Raw genomic sequence first — 14,450 nt, forward strand, 5'->3', positions numbered from 1 at the left:
GCCAAGCTATTCCCAGATACGTCCATTATCCCCCCTTTTCCCTGTCTCTGCCCGTCTCTTCCGAAGTCTTCTTGGGTGAGATTAACGGCACGTCATTCTCCCCGGGAAACCCATCACACCTTCTGAGTTTCTGCAGGAAAATGCATTTAAGGCACATCTTAGGGCCATTCGAAGCAACGATTGCTTTTTCGTAAGCCCACGGGGCCAAAATCACTCCATCGTGTCTTTATTGTGTGAGGACAATCTTGACATGTAAATTTCTGAGATTATTGATTCTTATATCCCAGGACGATATCTTCGTTCATTGGGTGCGGGTTACCTTAAAGTACCTGTGATCAATAAGACCTCAGGAGGTCGTGCCTTTAGCTATAGAGCACCTAAACTGTGGAACAGTCTACCAGTTACTGTCAGAAATGCCCCGTCTGTCTCAGCCTTTAAATCCAGACTAAAGACTTACATGTTCACTCGGGCACATCACCACGAAATTTAATTCCACTTAGCTATGTTTCTGTTTTCCCACCTCTGTATCAAAACATCTTAAAATTATTTCTGTAAGTTATGAATTATTAACGATTGTCACGCCCACATCCTCGTGCCAAAGGCCCACATCTACCCCCGATCAGAGCTGTGGGGTACAAAGAAGCCACTCCTGCACACCTGGTTGCGGAACCTCATTGGGAAACCCTGCTTCTCCTGTGCTTTGGAAAGAACCTACGCCTACCGCCTCATCCTTTCCAGACCCTCTTCGTCCTCTTCATCAGGGTGGCATGGTGGCACGGTGGCACAGCAAGTAGCAGTGCTGTCTCACAGCGCCTGGGTGGTGTGAGAGGATGTGGGTTTGATCCCCACTCAGTCTGTGTAGTGTTTGTATGTTCTCCCCATGTCTGCTTGGGTTTCCTCCAGGTGCTCTGGTTTCCTCCCACCCTCCAAACACATGCTGTTCAGGTTTCCCCATTGTGTGTGTGTTCCACTGATATATAGATGGGTGACCCAGTGTAAGCAGTGTATCTAGCAGTGGAAGTCACTGCGGTGAATAAGGTGTGTGGGCTCATAACACTATGTAGAGTTCATTGGAAGTTGCTTTGGAGAGAAGTGTCTGTTAAATAAATCTTCCCTCTTCACCACAACTCCAGACCCTGGCTTCATTTAATCGACCTTGTCCCTCGAACAACGTTTGCTCCCTGATCGACCCGCGCCTCTCCCCGACAACGACTCCTGCCTGTTCCTCGTTATTTTTTTCAATAAACGGAAAAATAAACGGAACCTGCAAATGGGTCCACACCGATTCCTCGGTCTCACGTCCTCATCATTGACAACAGTTCTGGGAAATGATGCTACCATTACAGCAACAATGTCATTATTACCCGTAAAGTGATTTAGAAGCCTTATTTAACCTAGAATGTCCTGGAGGAGGGGCAGCCACTGGCACTTGGACCCAATGGATTGGATTGGATTTTTGGATTGGATTGGATTGGATTTTTTTTTCTCCCTCGACTTTCAGTCTGGAGATTTTTGTTCTTTTCCTCCGTGGCCAGTAGGCATACTTATAGCTTTATAAAAGCATTGATGATGTATTGCCCTCATCTGTAGTCAACTTTCTTCTTTGTTTCCTAGTCTGATGTATTTGTTTCTTCACTTTATCGCTGCGTTCAAGTGCCCTGTGTCGCTGCGTCAGAAGAGCGCTCTATGAAAATAAATTGAATCGAAAAGTTGAATGTAAGTGTTTCCGACACGACTCTTCTTCGTCTCGACCGGAACCAGAGACAACGTACCGGGTGCTGTTAAACGTGGGACGACGCGTCTTTAGGCCGGAGCGCACGGAGAAGCCCGGACGTCACGCCAATGACGTCACGGAAGGTTCGTGACGTGGAGCGTTGGCGGCCAAGCGCTCGTGACAGTAGACGGGAGATGACGAGCGACGCCGGTTGCAACGACACGTTTCTGAAACCGGTGCCGATGTCCCTCGTGCTGACGGAGAGCGAGCTCAACGTTCGGCTTTACACCCTCAAACATGATGTGTAGAACGGAGCACGCTGGCCTATAATTACACCCCAAATGGAAAAGGTTAATGCAGAATCGAGACTTTCAAGACTTAAACACATAAAATCCATTCACCTCTGCATGAAAATGTCAAAAGATCATTAATTAATGGTGCCATTAAAAAATCTCCTCATTATGCGATATTCCTCAGAGCTACGAGCTCTTCGTCTATGGAATGACGGAGTAGAAATGTAATTATAATCTATGGGTTTCAAATCATCTACTAACTGGTAATTTTCGACCCACAAAAGAACAGCAAAAAGTATGATTAATGATCTTGCAGACAGATATCTCTCTGTAGCTATCTATCAGAGGACACTGATACTCGTTTTATACAGGAGGTACCTTTACCTGGTAGTTTTCTCCAAAGTGACCTAGAATGTCAAACAAATTATGATTATTTACCCATTTACACAGCTGAGCAACTGAATGGGAGCAATTCGGAGTTAGTATCTTGCTCAAGTGCACTACAGCTGGGATTCGAACCTACATCCTTTGAGTCCAGAAGAAGCAGTGCTAGTAATCACATGACCAGCTTCCCACTTCAGTATTGTCCAGAGTTCGATCATGATTTTAGCACCTAAAATCTCACCCCACACACACCCACCCACCCCGACAAAGAGCCAGAAGCAGGAAATGTTTTTTCCTAACTAGTACAAGAGGACCAGTGTATGAACTCAGGCTCCTGATCAATAATCAGAGGCACAAAAACCAATAGGTAGCACATTATCTATTAGAATAAATGAGCATAGAGGTGAGTAGCGCTGCTGTCTCCGGGTGCTCTGGTTTCCTCCCACAGTCCAAAGACATGCTATTCAGGTTCCCCCATAGCGTGTGAGTGACAGAGAGAGTGTGTGTATTCCACTGATGTATAGATGAGTGACTCATTGTAAGTAGCGTAAGTCACCGCGGTGAATAAGGTGTGTGGGCTGATAACACTGCATAGAGTTCACTGGAAGTCACTTTGGAGAAAAGTGCTAAATAAATAAATGAAAATATAGAATAGTAATTGATTAGGTTGGATGGAGAACTGTCAGTCTCAATATAAATCAAAGTTCAATTTCATGAAAATTTATTGGAGGCAGGGGGCGCAGGGGTGGGTTGGCGCAGCAGACTTGGCAGGTCTGGAGTTCAAGTCCTGCTTGGGGTGCCTTGTGATGGACTGGCGTCCCGTCCTGGGTGTGTCCCCTCACCCTCCAGCCCTTTGCCCTGCGTTGCCTGATTAGGCTTCAGCTCGCCTTGGGACGAGAGGTTTTGCCCAGCGTGTGTATGTTACTGGACTCGGCGAGATTTTGGGGGCTGGTTTTAAAATGACGGAGATGTTTTGCGAAGCTGCCGCAGACGGTCGCATTACATGAATATGCACTCCTCGGGGTAACAAACCCGTTACACACCGCATATCCTGCGTAATTAGGTTACGTAAGAGAATTGTAACTGTAGACTCAGGGCTACCGTTTTGTTTTATAGTCCCAATTCTGCTCAGGATTGTGGGACATCCGTCAGTTTGATAAGCACTTCGTGAGCCACGCGCCGCCGGTCGCGGAAAGTTCCGGGCGAAAGCGGAACAGCTGCACCGCAGGTGCCCAGCTGTCCTGCTACCCAGGAGAGACATACCTTGAGCTGATGCGGAACGTCTCCTTGCGGCCCAGAGAGATCAATCCCCACCCCACCCCACCCCACCCCACCCCACCCCCTGGCAGGAGCGGACACCCTGGGAAGGCCGCCAGGAGGTGCGCGTGCGGGAGACGGCGACGCGCTTCGTATGCAGATGGGACTCTTATGTAACACGATGTGGGCAGAACCCGGGGCCTCCGCACTGCCGGCGAACGAGCGTAGCGGCAAGCTGCTGTGTCGACCTCCGGGGTTTGGTGGGGGGGGGTGAGCATCTCATTAGCGCGTGCTGCAGGAACACGGGGACGGAACCGTCCGGCGCGTCGGCGCTGCCCCCCTCCGCTGCGGGGTGGAGAGATGCGGAGCTGAATGTGGATTATTCCCCAGCCGGAAAGGACCGGAGGAGCGATACGGGCAGTGCCCGGCGCGCTCCGCGTCCACCGGCATCGACTCTTTACCCTCCCAGGAGCAGCGTCTCTGCGTGCCTGTCGGAAGGCCTGGAGATGTGCCGAGCAGAGCCGGCGGTCCTCGAGCCCGAAAGTCACGCAGTCGTAGAACAGGGTACCTCGGTCGTCCTTCGCCGCGCTCCTGTTACCGCACGGCAAACGCGCTCGTCTCTGGTCGCAGCTTTTGGCAGGAGAAGGTTCTGGCAGCTCAGCGATGGCGTGGGATGTGTTTTCCTGGAACTGCCAGGGCCCGCTCATCGCGCTCACACACACACACACACACACAGGGGCCTACGAGGGAAGTGCAAACTGTCGAGCTCCTTACAAATGCCGTGTGGCCGATTCCTGCCGACCTCCTGACCGACTGTATCCTGATGACCCATCGAGCCCCCGGTGAATTTTTCAGTGTTTCCTTTCTGCCTGGAATCAACACACACATCTGCAGCGAGACACTTCAGCTGGTGGGGGGGGGGCAGGTCGGTCAGGTCAGCAGTGATACACGGTCCAACCCCTTGTGTCCCTTGTTTTACCACAAAATGGGTATTTAATGAGAATCAGTGTTTCTTATGTGACATAATAGGTGTGTAATGACCAGTATGGTCCATATGTCACTTTAGAGGAAATCATTTGTGTGGTAGAAACACACAAGTAGTGAAAGTGTAAAAACAAGTGAAGTCCAAGTTGTGTTGGTTACACCAAGCAGGTAAGTAGTCAGGGGAATAAATCATAGTCTTTTTTAAATTATTCTTATTTTTCATCGTATTTATTCATTGTATAAGTTTAAGATTCAGATTTTTTATGACCTTATTATAATATTTTTTTACAATGACAGTGCCCATCTCTATAGGGTTCACATACTTTCAAGCAGCACTGTATAGGTTCTCGGTGTCCCAGTCTGCATGCGGACGAGTCAAGGTGAGTATTTCAGTTTAAAGAAACATTTTCGACGCCTGCAGAAGCAATAAATATTATTCGTCAGTAAGGAAACATGTAATTCAATCATCACAACTCATCTTCATTGTCATGGTCAGACCCCCTCTAGTCACTGCCCTTTAATTGCACGCACACACACACACACACACACACACGCACACACACACACGCACACACACACAATTTTACAGAATACTACAATCTACATAGAAATAGAGGCAAGCTCTAAATACAAAACGGAATTTTAATGCACATCCTTCCGATGAAAGAAATTAAATTTCCCAGCTCTTCCTTTGGGCAGGTTTGGATTTTTTTCTTATATAACAACTAATCATAAACGTCACACAGTTTAAATGTACAAATTGCCTGGATCCCTGGTTCTAAGCTGCTGTCTGGGCAGGACGATGTTCTTGCTGATGTTTGCTGTGATTCAAGTTTTATTCTTCTACAGGTCTGCTCTGTGCTGCTCTGGTTGTCACGATGAAACGGGACGAAAGGACCCAAGTGCGGGGTCGTTTGTCTGGATTCAGAGGATCAGGCAAGTTGTTCTCAGTATTGGGGACAGACTGAGGGTCGGTCGATCGGCGGTCGGAGTCAGAGTGGGAATCCGTGGGCGAGGTCAGGAGATGAAGCGAAGAGTCGGTCGAACGGCGATCGGAGTTGAAACGAAGATCCGTGGACGTGGTCGAGAAACAAAGCAAAGGGTCAACAACTGGAGAACGTGAAGTGAGAACTGGAGATGAGCAAGGAGTCATAAGGAAGGGCGGTTGTCTCTGATGAGATTCCGCAAAGGTATGGGAGCTGAGGAGGGTCTTTTAAAGGGTGAGCGGTTAATCTGGTGCTGGAGCAGAGTCAGGTGTTGTCATGTGAGATGCGGGCGTGGACGTGACACTGGTTGCATGACGTACCAGAGTAAACATCTCAGCGGGATGTTGTGTGATGTGCACAAGAAAAGGGCGGCACAGTAACATGGTGAGTAGCGCAGCTGTCTCGCAGCACCTGGGTGGTGCAAGAGGACATGGGTTTGATTCCCCACTCAGTCTGTGTAAAGTTTGCATGTTCTCCTCGTGTCTATGTGGGTTTCCTCCAGGTGCTCTGGTTTCCTCCCACACTCCAAAGACATGCTGTTCAGATTCACCCATAGTGTGAGAGTGACAGAGAGTGTGTGTGTTCCACTGATGTATGGATGAGTGACCCAGTGTAAGTAGTGTATCCAGCAGTGTAAGTCACCGCGGTGAATAAGGTGTGTGGGCTGATAACGCTACATAGAGTTCATTGGAAGTTGCTTTGGAGGAAAGTGTCTCCTGAATAAATAAATGTCAATGTGTTTCTGAACTGTCTGTCTACAAGGTCACTTGCATATTTTGTTGACAACTGGAGCATTCTGCTCCTAATATTTATTTATTCATCATCATGACAAAGGTATTTCGGTCTGGTTCCTGGTAATACATTTAGACACATTCCTCAGCGTTGCAGTTGTGGTGAAAAGATCATTTTTTATTTAAATAGTGTTATAGGCAACTTTTCAATGTGTTTATCGTGAGCTTTGCTTAACCCACTTTTCAGTGTATACATTGTTTAATAAAAACAGGTTAACAGTGGAAGGGAGTCATAAAAGCACAGTTTTTTGAAAAGGAGAGACAGCGTATAATTAAGTCAATCATTCGAGACATTATGTCACGGCAACTAACTGAAGTGTCGCTGTTATTCAACAGAGAACCTTTTCAGGAAGCTTTTTCTCAAAAACAGACAGAAAAGCGTCTGAAAGACATGAGCGCTCGAAAAAACTCGGCTCTTTCTGCCGGTTGAAAAAGTTTCCTTGCGGCGCTTTGTTTTAAAAAGGACAAAATGTGTAAAGTACTCAGTTTTCTCATGGGTTCGGGCCTTTTCTTTTTTAAATGTTTGAGACTGTTAAACGACACCTTTGTGTCATGATATTTCCGACACAGAGCATAATTAGAAGAGGTAAAGAAATTTCATTGGAGAAAGAGGTGCTGAAGTTCAAGCCATCCTGGGACGCGGTAAAAAATGTATTTCAATCCCATTGCTGGGATTTCTACACAGCTATTGCAGCCGCACCCACACGTGGTATTATTTAAAAGGATAAAAAGTCTTCCATAAAGTACATTGACACTCAGTATGTGTTTATGCAGCATCAGTGTGTAAAATGTGGTGGATATACTTACATACTTAGAAAATTCTTTTCTCCAAAGCGACTTCCAATGAACTCTATGCAGTGTTATCAACCCACACACCTTATTCACCGCGGTGACTTACACTGCTAGATACACTACTTCCACTGGGTCATTCATTCATACATCAGTGGAACATACACACACTCTGGGTGAACCTGTACAGCATGTCTTTGGAGTGTGGGAGGAAACCAGAGCATCCAGAGGAAACCCACATCCTCTTGCACCACCTAGGTGCTGTGAGACAGCAGCGCTACTTGCTGTGCCACACTGCTGCCCCATACACTTAAACACGTCTTCTACCGTGGACTAAAGGGACGGATGTGTCTTGGGAAGATGGCACAGAAACTTTATTTCGACCATGACAGAGGTGGTAAAACCCTGGAATAAACTACTATGTTATCCCTGCTTTTCCTCCCTGCTCATGTGAGAACAGTGGTAACAACTGTGTGGTGGTGATGATGATGATGATGATGGAGGTTTTTGCAGCCCGAGGCTCATGAGCACGACGCCTTTGTCTGCTTTCGAGATTGACATTGCAATTAAAGCGTAGCTCCTTAAACTCCCATCCTCAAGCTTACCAAGAGCGAACTGTCACTGCGCCTCATCACAACCGTGGAACAACTCTGATGTTTTCTTTTTTCCCCATTTAGAAGATCAAATTATAATTGACTGCACATCTCTGTGCTTTTTGACTATATTAGGCACACTGGATTCCTGTGCGGCATCTACTCAATCTGGTTTCAGATCCAATTTGGGTCTTTGAGTCAATCAGTGGAGGTTGGTGGTGGGGTGGGGTGGGGTGGGGTCAGTAAAAAGTGAGGTACAACACAGAGCAGAGTAAGCATCCGCTTTATTAGGGCCTCAAATTCCATATCCTGTGAAAGGAGAGGAAATTACAGCTGAATTTATTCTCATTAGTTTTATGACCAGTCCCATGGGAGTCATTTAATAATTATTATTTTGCATTGTTTCCTGCTCCTCTTCTTTTTTAAAAACAGATCTTTGCATTAAGAAGTGTCACCCCTATTTGTGCAGTTGCTGCAACTTACTGCTGTGACTACAGATGATTTCGTATGAAGTAAATGAACCTATTTCCACCTGAAAAGGGTATTGCAGAGGGGAAAAAATTTTTTTTTTTTCTGCGATTGTTACTTGGGAATCATATATATATATATATATATATAAAAAATCTCACACACACACACACACTTTCAGAACCGCTTGTCCCATACGGGGTCGCGGGGAACCAGAGCCTACCCGGTAACACAGGGCGTAAGGCCGGAGGGGGAGGGGACACACACAGGACGGGACGCCAGTCCGTCGCAAGGCACCCCAAGCGGGACTCGAACCCCAGACCCACCGAAGAGCAGGACTGTGGTCCAACCCACTGCGCCACAGCACCCCCCTATATATAATTAATTAGATAAAATAAATTGAATAAATAAATTTAATTACAAATAATATACATAACTTTATATGTAGTGTCGCGAATCAAGATTCTGCCGACTGCTTTGATTTTGGCAAATTTTCATTTTAATTACTACACTGCAGTTGCCGGCGTCCTATGGAAAAGGCTGCGTTTCCCTTTCGCTTTGACAATTAGACCGCAGGTGAAAGCGAACAGCCATAAATAGCGCTGTATTCGCACATTTACCCAAACATGGCAGTTTCGGCGCCAGAGCAGGCTGGCTCAAAGAGCCGGTGGGATGTCCGCCTTCGCCGGCTCCGCTGAGCTCCTGGTGGGCCGCGTCCACCGCGCTCTCCTTCTGGGTCACACGCTCCCTTATGCGAGTCTGAGGAGCTAAGCCACCAGACACAGCGGCAGATGGTTTTATCTGTCTGGCCCAGAGCTTCTGCCTTCTGCCCCCCCCCCCCTTTTTTTTTTTTCTTTTTTTAACGGGGGAAGGGTCACCAGTTATGATTCGTTATTGTTATTTACTCAATTTGTTGAAATTTATTAATTTCATTTTACCCACCCTGACCTACAATGTTAGGTTTTTAAACAATGTTTTACTGTGTCAGTTCAGGCTGTGTACCTTGATTTGGGCTACGACAGCAGCAGAAGGCACTCAGAAGCAGGTCTCTGGATTGCGGGGGCGGGGGGGCGTGGTGGCGGTGCAGCAGGGGATTTGGCCGGTGCCTACTGCGTGGCGGGTCCGGGGTTCGACTCCTGCTTGGAGGTGCCTTGCGATGGCCTGGCAGTCTGTCCAGGGTATTGGTAATTTCCCCTCCCCCTTTAGCCTTGTGCCCTGTGTTTCCAGGATGGGCTCCTGCTTGGGACAAGTGGTTGTTGATGTCGGTTGGTTGGTCGGTCTCTAGATTGCAAGGCGGCCTCTCAAACCACAGCACCCTCTGCTGCCAAATCACTGCTCACATCCACCGTTACTGCTGGGTCAGAAACACATTGTAATGACTGGGATCTCAGCAACGAAATCCATGCAGCAAGCAAATGAAAACAATAAACCGCACCCACTGCAGTGATATAAATATTATGCCTTCAAGACGTGTTTCCCTTCCTCACAAACCCACGTCCCCCTGTTTGCAGCACAAGCCAAGGACTTTAAGTCCATGTCAGCGTACAGTGTTTACACTGCCTATCGGTATGGATCCAATCAGCTCCATTCCGGTCGGAGTCGGAGGGGTCAGCGCGGTGCATCGTGTCAGAGGAGGGCGCGGGGGGGAGCGGGGGTAGTGTGAGCAGCAGGCCTGGAGCGCCAGTGCCCTCTGTAAAGCCTGCCAGACCGAATAGCTGGCACTCGCGCAGCGCCGAATTCTCAGAAACCGGGATGTTGAAAGCACGAGAGGCCAGATTAGAGGGTACACATATACTTGTGTTTGTTTTGTTGCTTGGGAATTGGCAAGGCCCACAACACCCTTTTCAGGGCAGCGTAGTGCCCCCTGCTGGTGGAAGTGTGCATGGCAACACACAATACATTCCAGCTAGTATTTACTGTGCTTAAAAATCAGTTTTTATATCTTGCTGTCTAAACATGCTGCATTGATTCTTCTATAACTGACAAGAATAATTACAAACATACAGTACAGCCTATAGGGGGGTGCAGTGGCACAGAAGGTTTGGTCAGGTCCTACTCTCTGGTGGGTCTGGGGTTCAAGTTCTGCTTACGGTGCCTTGTGGCGGACTGGAATCCCATCTTGGGTGCGTCCCCTCCCCCTCCAGCCTTGTGCCCTGTGTTGCCGCGTTAGGCTCCAGCTTGCTGTGACCCTGCTTGTGACAAGCAGTTATAAATATTGTGCGAGTACAGTGTGTATAGATATAACACACACACACACACACACACACACACACACACACACACACAGTATGTTCTCATATATGCGAGTGTGTGAAGCCTATTACAAGTATTTCTGATGGCGTAGTGGTTTGAGGTGCTGCCTTTGGACCCTAAGGGCACAGGTTTGAATCCCCCCTCCAGCTGTAATACCCTTAAGCAATGTACTAATTGCTCCAGTAAAACTATCCAGCTGTACAAATGCATAAATAATTGTAAGTTGCTTTGGAGAAAAGTGTCATAAATGAATAGATGTAAATACTTGTATGAAGCTTAATACTGTTAAGCTGTTCTGGCAAAAACTGTCAGTTAAATGTACATATTAAAACTGCATAATGTAAAAATGGCAGTTCCAAGCATTGCTCAGAAAGTTGTGAGAACATGTGCAGTCCATTGCAGATGAGAGGGAGACTGGACACAGTCACTGCTGGCAGGTAGAGAGCAAAAGGATGGGTTTTTTTTTTTTTTTTTTTTTTTATATTATAATTCATTTAGCTGATGCTTTTCTCCAAAGCAACTTACAATGTTAAGCTTACAATTATTACCCATTTATAGAGCTGGGTAATTTTTTTTTTTTTTTTCCCCCCCTCTTTTCCTTACAGGAGCAATTGAGGGTAAGTACCTTGCTCAAGGGTACTACCGCCAGAGGTGAGGCTCAAACCTTCAACCTTGGGGTCCAAAGGCAGTTGTTCTAACCACTAAGCAAATAGGGTGGTCCTGGCGGCAAAAGAGGGAATGAAACTTGGGTGGGTCTCCACCATCGTGGTGTGTGAAGGAAGGACTTGGTCAGTGGAAACACATGACTGTCTCCTTCAAGTGTGTACAACAGGCCAGAGAGGACTGGATTCCACCAAGACAGATCCTTGCGCTTTCTGCAAAGCAGCTTACAACCTTATGCTAATTAGAATAATTTATTGTACTATATAATTGGTTAATAATTACTAGAGAAATTTTAGGTAAGTACTACAGAAGGAACGTGGGACCTGGAAGTCCAAAGTCTGTGGTTTTAACCATTATGCCACCTGCTGCCTTGGTAGCTCACCGTCTTATAACTGATCTCTGTCTGTGTGGGTTTCCTCTGGGTGCTCTGGTTTCCTCCCGCAGTCCAAAGACCTGCTGTTCAGGTTCCCCCATAGTGTGTGTGTGTTCCACTGATATATGGATGAGTGACCCAGTGTAAGTAGTGTATCTAGCAGTGGAAGTCACTGTGGTGAATAAGGTGTGTGGGTTGATGACACTTCACTGAGTTCACTGGAAGTCACTTTGGAGAAAAGAATCTGCCAGCTGAACTAATGTAAAATAGTACTTACCGCTGAACTAATACACAACTTGTTTATTCTGGGATGTTTGCTTCAGTGCCTTGGCATCTGCAGAAAAGAGCTATTTACATTCTGATCGGGTATACTTAAGCAAGTTCAGATATCACAAAAAAAACAAAAGGGAACTTTAGCAATTAAATAAATCTAAAATAAAATTAAATCTGCATCCAAGTCTCTCTTGCTGTTGGTGTAATGCACTCATTGTAAGAATTGGAGAAAAGCATCTGCTAAAAGAACACACGGAAATAAAAAAAGTCAAAAAATATACACAGGAATGTGCTTATTTAAATACATCAGCCCACACTGCAGTTCCTTTTCAAATCAGTGATGCCTCTGCAGCATTTCAACAAGCCGTCATTATTGTCTCTGTTCATGACAATGCGTGTGTTTTTTTTTGGGGCAGCCTGGTGCCGCAGGCACGCCCAGGCGGTGCGGGTGGACAACATACCTGCGTGCAGCCAGGGAACGACATTCAGGTACAACAAGGTACAACCAGGTATGGCCCATCTGATGGAATTCCTGGCTCCGAAGGCGGCGAAGCAATATGACGGTGCCGATTCCTTTGCTTTAAAGGTATAACAGAGAGGGACCTTAGTTTGTTTTAATTTCACATTTCTTCTGTTGTGCTCACCTCTCTTATTTTGACAATGTGTTTGTTCTTTCTCTATAAATTGAACCGCTAACAGAAGCAGCCCTGACATTCCCCATTAATCATCACTCCCAAGCGGCACGGGCTGCCAGTCTGCTGCATAACTCTTGTAATATTAAGGAAAGATTAAATACGGTTTGCAGGGCTTTGCCAGCAATGCGCCATGAGAGGCAGGAAACAAGAGCCTGCCACGCCACCCTGGCCACCAGCGGTGACACGGGGCAGGGATCACAGAGCGGGTCCTTTTCCCTTGACTAGCAGGATGGCTGGGTTGTCTCCAAAGCGACGTACATCTCAGAGAGCAATACAATGAGTGCTTCACATCAACAGGAGGAGAGACTTGGATGAAGACACATAATTCTAAAGTTAATGACAATTTTTCAGATTCCACCATATGAACATTACATGAGTAGCTGCATATAGGCTTTGCCATCATTAAACAAACTGTGATTAAACATAAGCACAAAATTATCATGCACTTAAGAGATCAAGGTAGAAGCGAATCTGACTGAGGTGAGTTTTGAGGCCCTTCTTAATTGTAGAGAGGGATTCAGCAGTTCTGAGTGAGAGGGGGAGGTCATTCCACCACATCGGAAGCGGAACCAAAAACCTTTGAGCTTTTCATCTTGGACCGGTTGAGTGGGGGACCAAGCGGTGGACTCTTAGAGTGAAGCCTGAAGCCTGTAGGGAGAAGGGAAGCGAGCATCTCGACTCAGAGCTTCTTAACCTCTTTAGGCTACGTAGCCCTGTGAGAATCTGCCAAGAGCTGTGGGGTCGTCCCAGAAAAGTGTCTGCAGATACATTTGGAGAAAATACTGCACTCAATTTACTGCGCTGAAAACTGGTTAGCTTTACACAGAATTGTCATAGTTTGTAATATTTTTAATGTTTGTTTTTTGCCATTTTCAAAGCAGGCCTGCACTTCACAGTCCCCTCCCCCAAAAGCCAGAGGTATGTTTGTACAGAAGAGGCCTGTAATAATTACCATGTTTACTCCTTACCTGTATTCATTTAACAGATGCTTTTCTCCAAAGTGATGTAAATCTCATAGAAAATACAATGTGTTCGTTACATTAGCAGAAAGAGACACTTAGATCCAGACGTGTGATTCTTAAATGCAGTTTGTTTCTTTCCACCACATGAACCAATGCTCATCACATGAGTAGCTGTAAAAAAGACACTATTAGAATATCGACAATTCCTGATCACCTTCCTAGCAAATTTTTTTTGAGACACAAATAAACATGTATGTTACATTACAGGAGTAGATGTGTAGAGGTTTATCTGGACATCTTAAAGATCTGGTGCATGAACATTTACACCTTAGATGACCTTAAGAGATGATGAGTGCAGTGAATTTGGAAGAGGTGAGTTTAAAGACCCTTTTAAAATGTGGACAAAGATTCAGCAGTTGTGAGTGGGAGGGGGAGGTCGTTCCACCACAACGGAGCCACCAAGAACCTCCGTCCTTTACCTTTTCTGCATGGGACCACCTCCTTCCCCATAGGGCGACATGCATCAGGGTGGAAACCTAAGAATCACAATGAATTGTTTGTGATTTAATTTGGTCAAAAATGGCTCCACTGAAAAAACTGGACACAAATCATGTCACCCTGCAGGCTAACAGTCAGTGCATCTCATCCTTGTAACACTGCTACAGAAAACATGTCATCATGTTTAAATACTGTAAAAGTATCAATGTTTCACATATTTGTCCATTATAGTGTTTTAAATAGCTCGTACTATAAATTTAGATTAATAATTTATCTAGTGCTGGCTTTTTTCACTGCCACCTCTGGTTGCCTGTTCAAATCCCACTCTGCCGTCTCGCGACGCAACGGCAGAGAACCTGCGGAAAGAATTTAAACCCGAATTACTCCAGCAAGATTACTCAGGTATATAAACGTGTTGAGCGCTGTAAACCGTGTCGGAAAAACGCGAAATAAATTAGAGAGGCTCGGAGCGAC

General features: G+C 46.2%; 1 long non-coding RNA gene across 2 annotated transcripts; it reads right to left on the reverse strand.

The window, feature by feature from the left end:
* Nucleotides 1–5,333: 5,333 nt before the first annotated feature.
* Nucleotides 5,334–14,157, reverse strand: LOC108928026 (uncharacterized). 2 transcript variants are annotated; one of them, XR_003797824.1, is made up of 3 exons: nucleotides 12,283–14,157; nucleotides 11,826–11,882; nucleotides 5,334–5,596 (listed from the first exon to the last, which is right to left on the reverse strand). It is a non-coding gene; the product is annotated as an uncharacterized LOC108928026 (long non-coding RNA). The 2 variants fall into 2 exon arrangements; XR_001965647.1 differs by lacking the exon at nucleotides 5,334–5,596 and adding an exon at nucleotides 10,419–10,448.
* Between the last annotated feature and the right edge of the window lie 293 nt (nucleotides 14,158–14,450).

Source organism: Scleropages formosus, chromosome 7, assembly GCF_900964775.1.
Source record: "Scleropages formosus chromosome 7, fSclFor1.1, whole genome shotgun sequence".
Classification (NCBI taxonomy): Eukaryota; Metazoa; Chordata; class Actinopteri; order Osteoglossiformes; family Osteoglossidae; genus Scleropages; species Scleropages formosus.